Below are 16,107 nucleotides of genomic sequence, written 5' to 3'. Positions count from 1 at the left end.
AGGGTCCCTCTTTCACAGCCAGAGGGAAACGTTTTTCCATTACCTGATTACTAATAATCCAAGCCCAATTATATGGGCGATTAGGATTGCAGGCATCCACTATTATGTCAATACAATTTCCAAGTAAGGTATACGTCAACAACCATTTCATGACTTAGTCTTTTTACGGCTCAATTTGAACTTTAAGGATTGTCTTTGGAAATTGAGACTTATCACTCTGAGTTCTCTCCAATATCGCTTATGGGATCTGCAGGCTTTGCATGTAAATGGTGGATCCAGGTAGCGATGCCGTCAACTTTGAGGACAGTTGGATTCGTCAAGATGACCACAAAGGTCCTTTCCACTGCGGTTCCAGGTTTTCCTGTCGGTGTCTTTTCACCAGGACCCAGTCCCAGGGCAGAAGTGATGTGGGATCGTTGGAGGGCCTGACTCATACAGCACATTCAGTCTAGGCCAGACATAAAGGCGAGTCCTCTACAGGACCCTGAGAGAGAACAAAAGTTCAGAGCCATCATCTTCCCTAAGAAACTGCTCTGAAAATTAGAAATTATGGGAGGGGGCATTTCGAATACAATTTCATAGGGGGAAAGACCAATTTTCAAAGGGGAGTTTCGTACTCTGTATAAGGCAAAGGGAAGGAGAGTTACCCACTCACCACCAGTCAACATAGTCAATTTGGTCAGGGTCTACTTTACAGTTCTATTCATCCTTTCTACCTGTCCTGAGCTTTGGGGGTCTATAAGCACAATGCAGTTTCCAATCTGCCCCAAGAGCATTAGCAATTCCCTGACTTACCTTCAACACAAAGGCTGGTCCATTCTCTGATCCTATCATGCTAGGGAAGTCAAACCTGAGTAAGATTTCTTCCAGCAATTTCTTAGCCACAACCTGTGTTGTTTCATGCTTTGTAGGAAAGGCTTTTACCCATCCTGAAAAGGGAAAACTAATAGATATTTATATCCATACTTGCCAGGTTTGATTTCTGTGAAGTCCACCTGCCAGTAGGTTCCTGGTCTATCTCCTCTTATCCGACTGCCTGGTCCTGCCTGAATTTTCCCTGCATTAGTCAGCTGACATGCTTTACAGTCCCTGACAATCTGTTCTATTTTAGCATGTCTATTCTTGACCCTAAGACCAGTATTTCTCACCAGGTCTTGCATCTTCCTCCCACTCATCTGGGTGCTCAATGCATTTTCAGTAGTATTTTACTCCATAACTGTTCATGCAATACAATGTTGCTCTTAGAGTCTCTCCATCAACCATTCAGGCATTGTGCCATTGTTAGTTGATCAATCCATTTTAAATCTTCTGTGGTATATGTAGGAGTGTCCAGGAGAGTTCTTGCACCGGGGTCTGGCAGGTTTATCATCATTACAGTTCTGTCGGCCAGGTTATTGCCTTTATTCACAGCATCTTTAAGTTTTTGATGTCCAGGTAAATGAACAATGGTCAACTTCTTAGGCAACCAAAGAGCAGCGATTAAGGCCAAAATTTCATCTTTGTTTTTGATGGACTTTCCCTATGCTGTCATTAATCCTCTTTCTTTGTAGATAGCTCTGTGTATATGAGCCATTGCAAATGAATACTCACTATCACTATACAGAGTTAGTCTTTTATTCTTTCCTAACGTTAGTACTTGGGGTCAGGGCTATTAATTCGGCTCTCTAGGCTGATGTGCCTATGGGCAGAGGTTTGGCCCAAGCCACATCAGTCTCAGTCATTACTGCTGCTCCCGTGTACCTGTGTCCTTGATGAACAAAGCTGCTCCCATCTATAAACCACACGAGTTCAGCATCTGGTAACACTGATCTCTTAAGTCCTCTTGGATATTACGGACTTGCGCCAGGATCTCCGAGCAATCATGTAGTGACATGTCTAGGTCTGGATCTGGTAGAAAAATCTCTTGGTTGACAGCTGAGGGAACCAGGAAATTAATTCTGAGAGGACTGAGTAACAGTCCTTGGTAATGGATTAGTCAGGCATTGCTGAGCCATCGATCTGGTGGCTGCTTTAACACACTCTCAATAGCATGGGCGTGGTCACATACAGTTCCTGCCCCATAGTTAATTTGCATCTTTTACCATTAGAGCAGTAGCCACTTTCATTCTCAGGCATGGTGGCCATCCTGCTGCCACCGGTCTAATTTCTTTGATAAGTAGGCTACTGGTCTTCTCCATGGGCCTAGATATTGGCTTAGGACTCCTTTCATAATCCCATTATGTACATCCACATACAAATTAAAGTGTTCAGTTGTATCAGGGAGTCCTAATGCTGAGGCTGTCAATAAGGCAGTTTTTATCTGTTCAAAGGCTTGTTCAACCTACTCCATCCATAAAAACAGCTGCTTTTCTTTGGTAGCCTCATAAAGGGGTTTAGCCAACTCCGCAAACCCAGGAATCCACCGAAAACAAAAGCCTGCTGAGCCCTAAAGCTCCCTTACATGGTGCTGAGACTGGGGTGTTGGAATTTTAAGGACAATTTCTTTTCTTCCTTTTGTAAGCCACTGCTGCTCCCCTTTCAATAAATAGTCTAGATAAGTTACCTCTGATTTGCAGATTTGAACTTTCATGGCCAACACTCAAGAAACCAAGGCTTCCCAAAGTCTGGAGTAAATCCTCCATTCCTCGGATGCATTCTCTTTCAGTTTTAGCAGCAATTAATAAGACATCCACATATTGCAACAAAGTCAAGCTAGGGTGGCTTCCCCTAGCCTCACCTAAGTCCTCATGCAGGGCTTCGTCAAAGAGTGTTGGTGAGTCTTTAAATCCTTTAGGAAGTCTTTTCCAGTTCAGCTGTCCATTAATATCTCTTTCTACATCTGTCCACTCAAAGGAGAAGAGATCTTAGCTTTTAGCTGTCAAGGGTAGGCTGAAAAAGGCATTTTTTAAATCTAATACTGTGTACCACTGCCTTTCGGGAGGAAGGGGGCTCAGGAGTGTGTAGGGGTTGGGTACAGTCGTGTGAACGTCCACTACCCATTTGTTTACCTCCCTTAAGTCCTCCACTGGCTTATATTCATTGGAGTGGGGCTTACAGACTGATAGCAGGGGAGTGTTCCATGCCAACTGACAGGGCGCAGTATATCCAGTTCTAGCAGACACCTAATGTGGGGGGTTATTCCCACCCGTGCCTCCATGGATATAGGGTACTGCCAGACTATGACTGGGTCAGCTCCTGGCTTTACCTCAATAAATAGAGCTGGTCTATTCTTCGCTAATCCCACTCCTCCAATCTCTGCCCAGTCTTATGGATACCTTTCCAACCAGTAGGTGATTTCTTGTTGAGGAGCCTGAGGTGATTGCTGCAACCGGCACTCGTCTTCCAGGCTCAGAGTCAGCCCTTGTATTGGTCTCCCTTGGGCATCTGTCACCTGGGAGCCTTCTGGATAGAAGTGAATCTGTGCCCCGACCTTAGTCAACAAGTCTCTTCCTAATAAGGGATAAAGGCTCTCTGGGATAACTAAAAATGAGTGAGACACTCGTCCCATCACCAGATCCACTGTTCTTTGGGTGGTCAATGAGTATCGTTTAACTGCTGTGACCCCTTGCACCCAAGAAGTTTTGTTCGAAAGTTTTCCATGGGGCTTTATTACTCCTTGGGACATTTTGAGTTGTGGTCATATCCCAAATTGCTGAAAGTATCGGCTATTTCATTTTGTGACAATTGTAATTAATTTTCTCCTTTCCTCTGGTCTTATGTGTGGATTGATATACATTGAAATGGGTCAGAACCAGAATGCACCTCACACTCACCTTACCTTCCTAACAAGTAATTGAAAGAATGAAGGACAGAGCTAACAATGTCCCAATGTGTAAAGTGTGGACTTGTAAAGCTGGTTTGTCTAAGATCCCAAAGGGGTAGACAGAGACACTTTGCGATATTCTAGCAGTGGCATCTGATAGATTACCTGACTCCAGCTTTGCTTCAAGTGGGCCAATCTTTCTAGGCCAGATTTCACCCTTCGAGGTGGAAAAATAAGGGGGTCTGAAAGAGAAAGTAGTTATTATTTAATGAAGAAACAGAGCGAAGACTAACAGCCTCAAACAGAGAGAAACAGAGTCTCTTGACATCCACCTCCGGATGAACCTGAGTGAGGAAATGTTTCATAATACTCATATTACAAACACACAGACATTAGGACAAGACACACATTTAACATCATGCCCATGGTAGACTGTCAGACAGAAAGTGAAGGATTACAGACAGGATAAATCCCAAATGTCCTCACTAGTGGACAGTCTACCTTATAAACTATCAGAAAGAAAGTTTCTGGCAACAAACAGGCCCAAGTGTCCACACTAGTGGATAGTTTATCTTCCGCGGGAAACAGGGAACCTCTCCCACCAGTCCAGTTGGCTGCCTTATAGCACTATCCGACAGGACTTCTTGTCAACTCCAATACCAATCCTGCTGGACATAAAGACCCCAGACAGTTACAAAGTGGCAATGCCTTAACTTACCAGCCATTCTTTGCTACTTTCTGATCAGGTATCTGGGTGGGTTTATGAGTTTATCCCGGACGAGCCTCCACCTGTTATACCTCCTCCAAAGACCACCAGAAACCAAGATCAATGTAAGTGACAAGAGTGGTTTATTTGCAAATTCGAGCTTGGTCCTCCGTGCACTCGGTAACTGGTGACACTAAGAGGCCCCTAGCATAGAATCAGTACAGTTTATATAGTATTGAGTAAACAACCTTAAGGGAGTGTTACATGAGAAATTACATGATTGGCTAATATTTTAAGCAAATTAAGCTACACATACATGATTCCTTATTATTAATACTGACTTGTTATTGACGGGTACCACCTGGCCACTGGGTCACCATGTCTCATATGGCAACCCAGTGATTGGTTGATGTATCCAGAGAAAATTCCTGTGGCTTGCCCAAGGATTATATATGTTTTAGTTGCCTGGCAATTGTTTTCTTTTCTGTGCCATTTCTGGGTCAAATTCATGGTTCTTTTTATAATCCGTACCTCCAAAGGTGGTTGCTAGTCTGTAGTGGAGTTATTTAGTTCTTTATTGTGCCTCTTGAACTCAGACATTTCAGCACAAACTCTACAAAGGAAATAATTCTAGTTCTTTGCAGGCAAGGATGTGATGAAAAGCATACTTTTACTGTCCTACATGAAATAAGAAGACACCCTTTAAAAGCTTACTAAGTGATCAGTCCTTAAATAACAGTGCCAGTTTTAAGGCACTCTAGATAATTCAAGTCCTTTACCTCCCCACAACCATAACTGCCATTCACAAATCATTGCCAAGGTGAATTTCTAGGTCTTTTTGATATTTCAAATGGCTTAGGAGTAACATAAACAATAATTCAACTGGTTGAGAAAATTTAATTTAGAATAAGCAAAAAATCAGAGTCAACTACATAGCATAACCTTTAGGGAAAATGAATTAAGGAATATGGTATGTCCTTTGTAAGTTAATATTAGACATTAGGGCAAAATGCCAGTAACAGGCTCTGCAAGAAGGACATAGAACTCTTTAAGATATATTAAAGATTACCTAGGGACAAGTAATTTTACCTACATTTTCTATTATATGATAGCACATTTGTATCTGCTGATCAGAGAGACTCAAAAAGTTTTTAAATGAAAAATGCATTGTCATGAATGAATGAAATCAGGGATTAGATGGCTTAGGAGCTGGGTGGTTCTGTTAAGTAATCTCATTATTTTGAATGATCTAGTTTTTTGTATATGTGGAATTATGAAAGTATTTTATGACTGGGCAAGGAAGTTTATTATTAGATAGATCATTTTCTCATACCCAATGTCAGTAACCTAACCTAAGTTAGATTGGTAAATATGTGAGTATGATGTGTGTGTGTGTGTGTGTGTGTGTGTTTGTGTGTGTGTGTGTGTGTGTGTGTGTGTGTGCCTGCAAGCATGTATTTAGAAGGAAGAATCTTCTTTCTCTCAGGGTATATACTTAATTGCATTAGTTATAATAAATTAATGACAGCAGATAAAGGTAATTAATATTTTGTGCCATATGTTTATGTTCCTAAGAATGCATGAACAAACTAAAAATTATGTATGGGATATGAGTTTTTTGGAAGGTCTGCTGAAATTATAAACATTTGGAATCTTGAGAAGGATATCAATCACAATGATTTTAATGTAGATAAATTTTAGACAACACTTGCAAGGATATGTAATCCTATATGAAAATGCAATATTTATTGATTTTTCCATAGCTATACTATTCTATAAATTTGTGGGGAAACAAGTTAAATTATAGAAATATAAAGTAATGTCATTATTTATTGCATACAGTTTTACACTTTAGTTTCTTCAAGTAGACATCCCATTTGTTTCTACTATATAAGAAGGAAAACCCTAAATATTACATTTTGTGCCATATTTCACATTGGGAAGCTTTGTCTATATCAATAAGTTTATGTATTTTGTTTCTGCTTTCCTATTCATAACTCTGTTTCTCATAGTATTCTTCTAAGAATTTTTTCTTTCTCCCAGTTTGGGGCTTGAACATACCTCAAGCTCTCAGTTTGTTTGCTAATAGTAGTAAATCTCCAAAAAGAACCGTGTAGTTATTTGGAGATAGAACATCATGAACTTTCCTACCAGCCTGAAAACCATTTTCCCTCAAGTCTCATCCTTCTTAAAAACTAGAATTATATAGATGAGTCATGGACCCCAAGCGTCAATGACTTTTCATGTCTTATAGATTCCTCATGTTTTCTAGTAATTGTAATAATAAACCACCACAGTAAATACTTTGCCTCTGAGTTGGTGGAACTAGAACTCCAAGATCAGAATTGGCTTCTTCTGAGTTCTCTTTCCTTAGTATATTCAATTCCTTCTGCTTCTCTTGGAGGAGAATTCAACTTAAATGCTACCTTTGAGATACTGTATCCACATGCAGTGAACGAGTTTTCTATTTTAATATGACTTCAGTGGGACAGTATCCAACAAATAACATATTCCTTAATGGATAAAAGAAAATCTCTAATAAGAAATTATTTGGTTTGGCCATGGAAATTATGATTATACTTTAAAAATTAACAAAAGAGGTAAAGTTTTTATTAGAGCTTGTAAAACCAGTATGAAGTCTTGACCTTAGACATGCCGTTCTTAACCTGGCACACATTTAAATTCCTAGTGGTACGGGAGGATTGAACCCAAAACCCTGTACTTGTGAAACAACACCTCTACTACTGTCATACCTGCAGATTGTAATTGGATTACTTATTTTGAGGTAGTATCACTATGCGTGGGCCTTATTGGACTGTGGTCCTCCTAAAACAGGCAAGAAAACATTGCACCGAGCAAATGGTTAGAGTTTCTGAAACTTCTTTTTTTGTCTGGGCTTGCCTGGGACTGGAATTCTCTAATCTTTGTTTCCCAATTAGATAAGATTATAGGTTTGAGCCACTTTATCTAGTAAAGGTATACAATTTCAAAATTTCTGGATATTGCCTGTATTTGTGCTTAACATATATAAATAACCTTAATTTTCCCCCTCTTATGTTTAGTACTCCGAGTTGAAAACATTGGCTTTCTTGATATACATGGCTTTGTTTGGAATGGAATCCCATAACAATCAAAAAAATCTCCCAAAAGTTTATGTCAAAAACCATGGAAAAGAAGACTTCAGGCTGGAAAAAAACACTAATCCTTAATTTACAAATGCAATATATTTATAGTGTTAGTAAGTGCTTTCTTAAGTATGAGAAGAGAACGAAGGCAGAAATGTGAAAAATGTCAGATATAATTTTGATAACTTTCTAGGTCTCTGTAGAAATTTTGTAGTTGTCACTTCATGTTATCTTACTATCTTAAAGCTTGCTTTATTAAAACCCTCTGGGTAGATATTGCTTGGGCTAACTGGTAATCTTCTCCAAGAAATGAACCTTATTTTAGAAGGCTGATGGTGTAGTAAACAAAGTAATGTTGAGAAAGAGGACAGGTATTGTCACAGAATGAGCCGACCAGGTTCAACAGCTGAACAGCAAAACAAAGCAGTTTCAATTCTGATGATCCACTAGGGAAGATATTTGGATATCTATATACACATATGCATATGCATGCATGCATGAAATCGTAATTCTCCAGTAGAATGTTGAGAAATTTGGCCTGACAATTATAAAACTATATCAAACTTGTTGCAGGAAAGGTACAGTAAAATATTAATATTTTAGCATAGATTTTGCATTGATTTTGTAAAGAATGAAAATTCTTCCTTCGTTTTATACTTTACAAATATCTTTAATAGATTCTGTTTTTTCATATTGTAGTAGGAGAATCTATACAATGCTGAGAATTGGAATTACACAAAATATGCAATTTGGCTGGGAACTGGAATTTGAAGTATGTAATCTTAGCTAGTTAAGAGATTGAGATCTGAACATAACAGTGTGAAGCTAGCCTAAGTGGGAAACTTCATTAAATTCTTATCTCCAATTAACCATCAGGGGAAATGAAGTTCCAGTTCAACTTATATGTAGAGCACTGGCCTTGAACACAAAAGCAGCATCCAGGCCCTGAGTTTAAGCCCTAGGATCACCAGAAACAAAAACACAAGATACAACATGGAATTAGATATTTTATAATGAAGTATATTTTAATACAATCTACATTGTTACAAAGACTAGACTTCTGTGTTAGCTTTATAATCTACCATAATAAGTGATATTGTCCATTTACTAAGCAGAAAGGCTTACTCAGATTTACAAGTCTGAAGGTTTCAGTGCATGTTCAGTTGGTTTTATTGTTTGGAGGGCTGTGACAAGACAATGTCAAGGTGGGAAGTATGTCAAAGAGAAATGTTTTTTACCTAGAATGATTTAAAGATAAAAGACGAAATTATGTGAGAGGCTATGTTCTCATGGGTTTCACTCTGAAGAACGTAATCTCCAGAAGAACTATTGAGGTATTCTCCACAATCTGGGAGGAAATGGAAAGTATTTTTTCTTTCACACATAGGTCTTTCTGCGGCATTCTAAATTCAAATGGCAACATTTTCACCAATGATAATGATTTGTCCAAGGGTGGCAGTAATTAGATATTTCAAGAAATTCTAAGCAGATCTAAGCAGACTAAATATTTTATGGAATTCCTATTAAAATATTTTTTTTCAGGCTGACTGGGTCTTAATATTACACATGTGTATATCTGTGTGTTTGTATGTGTGTATGTGTTTGAATAAATTAATACAACAATGTAGCTGATAAAAATAGTCCTATGGCCTTTTGTTTTTCTTCTCATAATATGAAAGCCTGTAAAAATTACCAATCAACATTTATTGCAGCATTATTTACCATAGCTAAGATATGGAACCAACCCAGATGCCCCTCAGTAGATGAATGGATCAAGAAAAAATGGTATATATACACAATGGAATTCTATGCCTCCATCAGAAACAATGGCATTGCCCCATTTGTTAGGAAATGGAAAAACTTGGAAAAAATTATATTAAGTGAAGTAAGCCAGGCCCAAAGAAACATAGGTCCCATGATTTCCCTTATTTGCAATATCTAGTATATGTATGAGTCAAGCAGAAAAGGTCAGATAATGTGATGTTAGGAAAATGAACCCTTAGATATGTATTTTAATGTTTTTTTCTTTCATGCATGTGTTTCTAACGCATTTATAAGATTATTTCTTTGTTGCTTTGTATGTCCCTCCCCCACAGTATAACCCCTGCTTTCACTATATTTGATGTCAGTATAACTTGTGGAGGAGATGGGGAAAAACAAGTCGTTTAAGGGTACAGGTGGATTTGTTGCAACAATGAGAAGTACAAGTTGTCATGTCCAAAACGAGCTTTACAACGTCGGTGCGGGGGGGGGGGGGGAGGAGAAGAATTGGAATTGGGGGGGTGGGGGGAGGCTGGGAAGGGATGTGAAGGGTAAACAAAGGAGGAGGCTGCAATGCTTGGTAAGAAATGTATGCATTATCCTGCCCATGTAATTGTAACCCCTCTGTACAGTAAGTTCACAAATAAAAAAATGAAAAAAAATTACCAATCAAATAACATCCAAGATTAAAACATTAGTGCTGTCCAAAAGATTTGCATGCAAACCCACAAACGTCCATCTCATTTCAGACCACCATGTTTTAGGAAAATTTTAAGTCTATAAATTATGTTGTCACCAAGGAAACAACATACAATATTTCTTTTAAAAATACCTAGATTGCAGAACACTTTACCCAGAAAATTGAAGGAATATAATTTATGCGATTTAATATAAATATTTAGACACTTAAATGTATATTCTATTATTATTATTATCATTGTGAAATATCTTACAGATGGTTTACAATTGTTTCCTCCTCCTTTATTTCCCCATACCATCCCTTCCCCTCTCGCCCTCATCCACACATCCCTCTACCACCACCCTCCCCACCACCCCCTCCGCACACTCTACCAAAGTTGTAAAGTTCATTTATCGACATAACGTCTTATACATCTCATTGTTGTAATATGTGTCCACCTGTAAACCTATTTAAACTGTTTTTCCCATTCCCTCCAAAAATTATATCATCAAATACAGTGAAAGCAGCACTTATAGCCTGGGGGAAGTACATACACAGCCACAAACAAATCATCTTATAAATATGTTGAAAACAATAACAAGAAAGACAAGAAAACTTTTGAATCCATATCTTAGGATTCATTTCTCCAAACAACAACCTGTCTGACAGTTTCTGTTTGTCTCAGACATATATTAGTTATTGCAAATAAGGGACACCATGGGATCTATGTTTCTTTGGGCCTTACTTTGGGACTTACTTCACTTAATATAATTTTTTCCAATCTTTCCATTTCCTGACAAATGGGGCAATGTCCATTGTGTATATATACCACGTATTCTTGATCCAATCAAGAATATGTCTAGATTGGTTCCCTATCTTAGTTATGGTAAATAATGCTGCAATGAGCATAGTGATGCTGGTAGCTTTAGGATGGTTTTGTTTGTGATCATTTGAGTAAATGCCCAAAAGTGGGATTGCTGAGTCATAGGGGAGCTCTATGTGGAATCTTCTGAGGAACCTCCACAACAAATTCCAAAATGGTTGAACAAGTTTCTACTCCCACCAAAAATGCAGTAAGCTTCCCTTCTGCTCACATCACATCCAGCATTTGTTGTTATTAGGGTTCTTGATTATAACCATTTTAACTGCGGTGAGGTGGTATCACAATGTGGTTTTCATTTGCATTTCTTTTCTGGCTAGGGAGGTTGAGCATTTCTTCATGTGTCTATTGTCCATCCTTCATTCGTATTCAGAGAAGTTTCACTTTAAGTATTTAGTCCACTTATTTATTGGCCAGTTGTTCCTTTGAGGATTTGTTGTTGGGGGATTTCATTTTTTGAGATCCAGGTATATTTTAAATATGAGACCCTTGTCCGATGTATGGCTAGTGAAGTTCTCCCAATCAGTGGGCTTTCTATTGATCTTGCTAGCTATATCCATTGCCAAGCAGAAGCTCTGCAAATTCATTCAATCCCATTTGTTCCACCTTTCTTTGATTTGTTGTATTTCTGGGTCTCTATTAAGAAAATATTGGTCTGGGCAAAGGAGACCTAGGGTTTCTCTTACGACATCCTGGAATGTTTTCAAAGTGTCTGCTTTAACTCTGAGTTCTTTGATCCATTTGGAGTTGATTCTGATTCAGGGTGATATATAAGGATGTAGCTTTAGTTTTCTACAAGTGATTAACCAATTTTTCCAGTACCATTTACTGAAGAGGCTGTCTTTCTTTATTCATGTTTTTAGCACGCTTATTGAAGATTACAGTGCTATAGGTCTGTAGGTTCAGTTCTGGGTTTTCAATTCTATTCCACCTATCCTGAGGTCTGTTCTTGTGTCAGGACCAAGCTGTTTTGATTACTATAGCTTTGTAGTAGAGTTCATAGTTTGATATTTATATTCCTCCAGCACTGTTCATTCTGTTAAGGATCATTTTGCTATTTGGGGTCTTTATTATTCCATATGAATTTTTGGATTGCTTCTTCTATTTCCTTGAAGAATGAGGTTGGAATATTGATAGGTATCACATTGAATTTGTAGATAGCCTAGGGAAGTATTTCTGTTTTCATGAGGTTGATAATTCCAATCTAGGAGCATGGGAGGTTTTTCCACATTCTAATTTCTGTTTTGATTCCTTTTTAAAGTTTTCATCATTGAGGTCCTTCACTTATTTGGTTAAGTAAATTCCTAGGTATTTTATTTTTTGTGGGGCTATTACAAATGGAGTTGCTTTCCTGATTTCAGCCACGCTTTACCCGTTGTTGGCATACAGAAAAGGCATTGATTTTGAGGGTTAATTTTATACCCTGCTACTTTTCCAAAGGTTAGAATCAGCTTGAGGTATTTAGGACTGGACTCTGTGGGATTCTTTTAAGAGAAGATCATGTCATCTGCAAAGAGGGAGAGTTTTACGTCATCTTTCCCTATTTGAATCCCTTTTATGTTTGCATCTTGTCTTATTGCTGTAGCTAGGCATTCTAATGCTAAAATGAAGAGAAATGGAGAGAGTGGACATCCTTGTCTTATTCCTGAGTTAGGAGGAAATGGCTTTAGTTTTTCACCATTAAATTTTATGCTGGCTGTAGGTTTGTAAGTTTGTCATACACAGCCTTTATTGTATTGAGGAATGTTCCCTAGATTCCTAATTTTTCCAGAACCCTCATAACAAAGGGTTATTGAACCTTGTCAAATGTTTTTTCTGCAACTATTGAGATAACCATGTGGTTCTTATCCTTGCTGTTTGTGATGTGATGAATTATACCAGATTATTTGGTTATATTGAACCAACTTTGCATCCCTGAAATGAATCCTATTTGATGCTGGTGTATGATTTTGGGGATGAATTGTTCAAGTCAATTGGCCAAAATTTTGTTGAGAAGTTTTGCATCAATACTCATCAAAGAAAGAGAACAAAGAAATGGGTCTATAGTTCTCTTTCTTTGATGAGTCCCTGCCTGTTTTGGGGATGAGGGTTATGATGGCTTCATAGAATGAGTTCGGTAGTAAACTTTTTCCTTTAATTTCATTGAAGATTTGAAGGAGTATTGGTGTGAGCTCTGACATGAAGGCCTTGTAGAATTCCGCTGTAAATCCATCTGGTCCTGGGCTTTTCTGAGGTGGGAGGTCTTTTATTACTGTGTCTATTTCAATACTTGATATGGGCCTGTTAAGCTGGTTTAACTCATCTTGGTTTAATTTCAGCATTACAATATTTGCTAGGAAAATGTCCATTTCTGCCAGGTTCTCTAACTTACTAGTACAAAGGTTTGAGAAATATTCCATTATAATGTTCTGAAGCTTAGTTGTTTCTGTGGTGATGTTTCCATTCTCATCTCTCAGTTTATTTATTTGAGTGTATTCTCTTCTTTTTCTCATAAGATTTGCTAAGGGTCTGTCAAATTTGTTAATTTTTCAAAATATCATTTCTTTCTGGTTTTTTGGGTTCTTTCTGTTTTCATATTTGGATTCTAATTTGTTTAATTCTGATGTAATTTTAATGATTTCTTTCCATCTACTGTATTGTGTTTATCTTGTTCCTCTTTTTCAAGGTGGTTCAGATATCTCATTAAATTGTTGGTTTCAGATCTCTCCAATTTGTTGATGTAGGAACTCAGAGCTATAAACTTGCCTCTGAGTACTGCCTTTGCTGTGTCCCAGAGGAGCTGGTAATTTATGTGTTCATTTTTGTTGAATATCATGAACATTTTAATTTCCTTTCTCATCTCTTCCATGACCCAATGGTGATTCAACAGTGTGTTGTTCAGCCTTCATGTGTTACAGGAAGTTCTTTGGTGGATTTTGGTGTTGAGTTCTAACTTTATTCCTTTGTGGTGTGGGAGAATGAATGGTATAAATTTAATATTTCTGAATTTGGACAAGTTTGTTTTTTGACCTAAAATGTGGTCTGTTTGGAAAATATTTTGTGTGCTGCTGAAAAAAAGGTGTATTCTGATGCTGCTGGGTGATATATTCAGTAGATATCTGTTAAATCTAGCTGATCTATGCAGTTGTTTAGATGTGCAGTTTCTATACTGAGTTTTTGACGTGTTGATCTACATAGTCAGGATAGTGGTTTGTTAATGTCGCCAGCAATTGATGTCTTTGCATCTATGTGAGATATGAGGGAAAGCAGTGTTTCTTGGATAAATTTTCGTGTTCTCTTCTTTGGCAAATATATATTTAGAATTGTAATAATCTCCTGGAGGGGAGATCCCCTAATTATTTTTTGTTTTTTTTTTTTTTTTTTTTTTTTTAGCAGTTGACATTCTTTTTTTTTTTTTTTTTTTAAATTTTATTTTATTTTATTTGAGAACATACTGTACAGAGGGGTTACAATTACATGGGCAGGATAATGCATACATTTCTTACCAAGCATTGCAGCCTCCTCCTTTGTTTACCCTTCACATCCCTTCCCAGCCTCCCCCCTCCCTCCCACGGAATCATACCCCCCCTCCCCCCCCCACACCGACATTGTAAAGCTGGTTTTGACATGACATTTTGTACTTCTCATTGTTGCAACAGGTCCACCTGAATCCTTAAATGACTTGTTTGTCCCCATTTCCTCCACATGTTATACTGACATCAAATATAGTGAAAGCGGGGGTTACACTGTGGGGGAGGGACATACAAAGCAACAAAGAAATAATCTTATAAATGCGTTAGAAACACATGCATGAAAGAAACAAAAACATTAAAATACATATTTGAGGTTTCGTTTTCCTAACATCACATTATCTGACTTTTTCCGCTTGACTCATACCTATACTAGATATTGCAAATAAGGGAAACCATGGGACCTATGTTTCTTTGGGCCTGGCTTACTTCACTTAATATAATTTTTTCCAAGCCTTTCCATTTCCTAACAAATGGGGAAATGTCATTCTTTCTGATGGAGGCATAGAATTCCATTGTGTATATATACCACATCTTCTTGATCCATTCATCTACTGAGGGGCATCTGGGTTGGTTCCATGTCTTAGCTATGGTAAATAATGCTGCAATAAACATAGTTGTGCTGCTAGCTTTAGTGTGGCCTTGTTTGTGATCATTTGGGTAAATGCCCAAAAGTGGGATTGCTGGGTCATTGGGGAGCTCTATGTGGAGTCTTTTGAGGAACCTCCATACTGCTTTCCAAAGTGGTTGAACAAGTTTACATTCCCACCAACAATGAAGTAAGGTTCCTTTCTGTCCACATCCCCTCCAGCACCTGTTGTTGTTAGAGTTCTTGATTTTTGCTGTTCTAACTGGAGTGAGGTGATATCTCAATGTTGTTTTGATTTGCATTTCTTTTATGGCTAGGGATGTTGAACATTTCTTCATGTGTCTATTGGCCATCCTTCTTTCTTCTTCAGAGAAGCTTCTCTTTAAGTCTTTCGCCCACTTACTTATTGGGCAGTTGTTTCTTTGAGGATTTGTTGTTGGGTGGTTTAATTTTTTGAGTTCCAAGTATATTTTAGATATGAGACCCTTGTCTGTTGTATGGCTAGTAAAGATCTTCTCCCAGTCCGTGGGCTTTCTATTGATCTTGCTAGCTATGTCATTTGCCCTGCAGAAGCTCTGCAACCTTATACAATCCCATTTGTCCAGCCTTTCTTTGATTTGTTGTGTTTCCGGGTCTCTATTCAGAAAATTTCGGCCTGAGCCAAGGAGACCCAGGGTTTCTCCTATTCCATCCTGTAATGTTTTCAGAGTGTCTGCTTTGAGTTCAAGGTCTTTGATCCATTTGGAGTTGATTCTGGTGCAGGGTGATATATAAGGATCTAGCTTTAGTTTTCTACATGTAGTTAACCAGTTTTGCCAGCACCATTTACTGAAGAGGCTGTCTGTCTTCCATTCTATTGTTTTAGCTCCCTTATCAAAGATTAGATGGCTGTAGGTCTGTAGGTTCATTTCTGGGTTTTCAATTCTATTCTATTGGTCCTGAGGTCTGTTCTTATGCCAATACCAAGCTGTTTTGATTACTATGGCTTTATAGTAGAGTTTGAAATTTGGTATTGATATTCCTCCAGCAGTGTTCTTTTCGTTGAGGAGCGTTTTTGCTATTCGGGGTCTTTTATTGTTCCATATGAATTTTTGGATTGCCTCTTCTATTTCCTTG

The 16,107-nt window shown here is 38.1% G+C and overlaps 1 pseudogene; it reads right to left on the bottom strand.

Moving 5' to 3' along the window:
• Positions 1-212: 212 nt before the first annotated feature.
• On the bottom strand, positions 213-3,604 carry LOC122117572 (annotated as a pseudogene).
• Between the last annotated feature and the right edge of the window lie 12,503 nt (positions 3,605-16,107).

This window comes from Dipodomys spectabilis, unplaced genomic scaffold (genome assembly GCF_019054845.1).
Source record: "Dipodomys spectabilis isolate Male_0828 unplaced genomic scaffold, ASM1905484v1 ptg000144l, whole genome shotgun sequence".
In the NCBI taxonomy this organism is placed as follows: domain Eukaryota; kingdom Metazoa; phylum Chordata; class Mammalia; order Rodentia; family Heteromyidae; genus Dipodomys; species Dipodomys spectabilis.
This window is presented reverse-complemented; position numbering and strand designations above follow the sequence as displayed.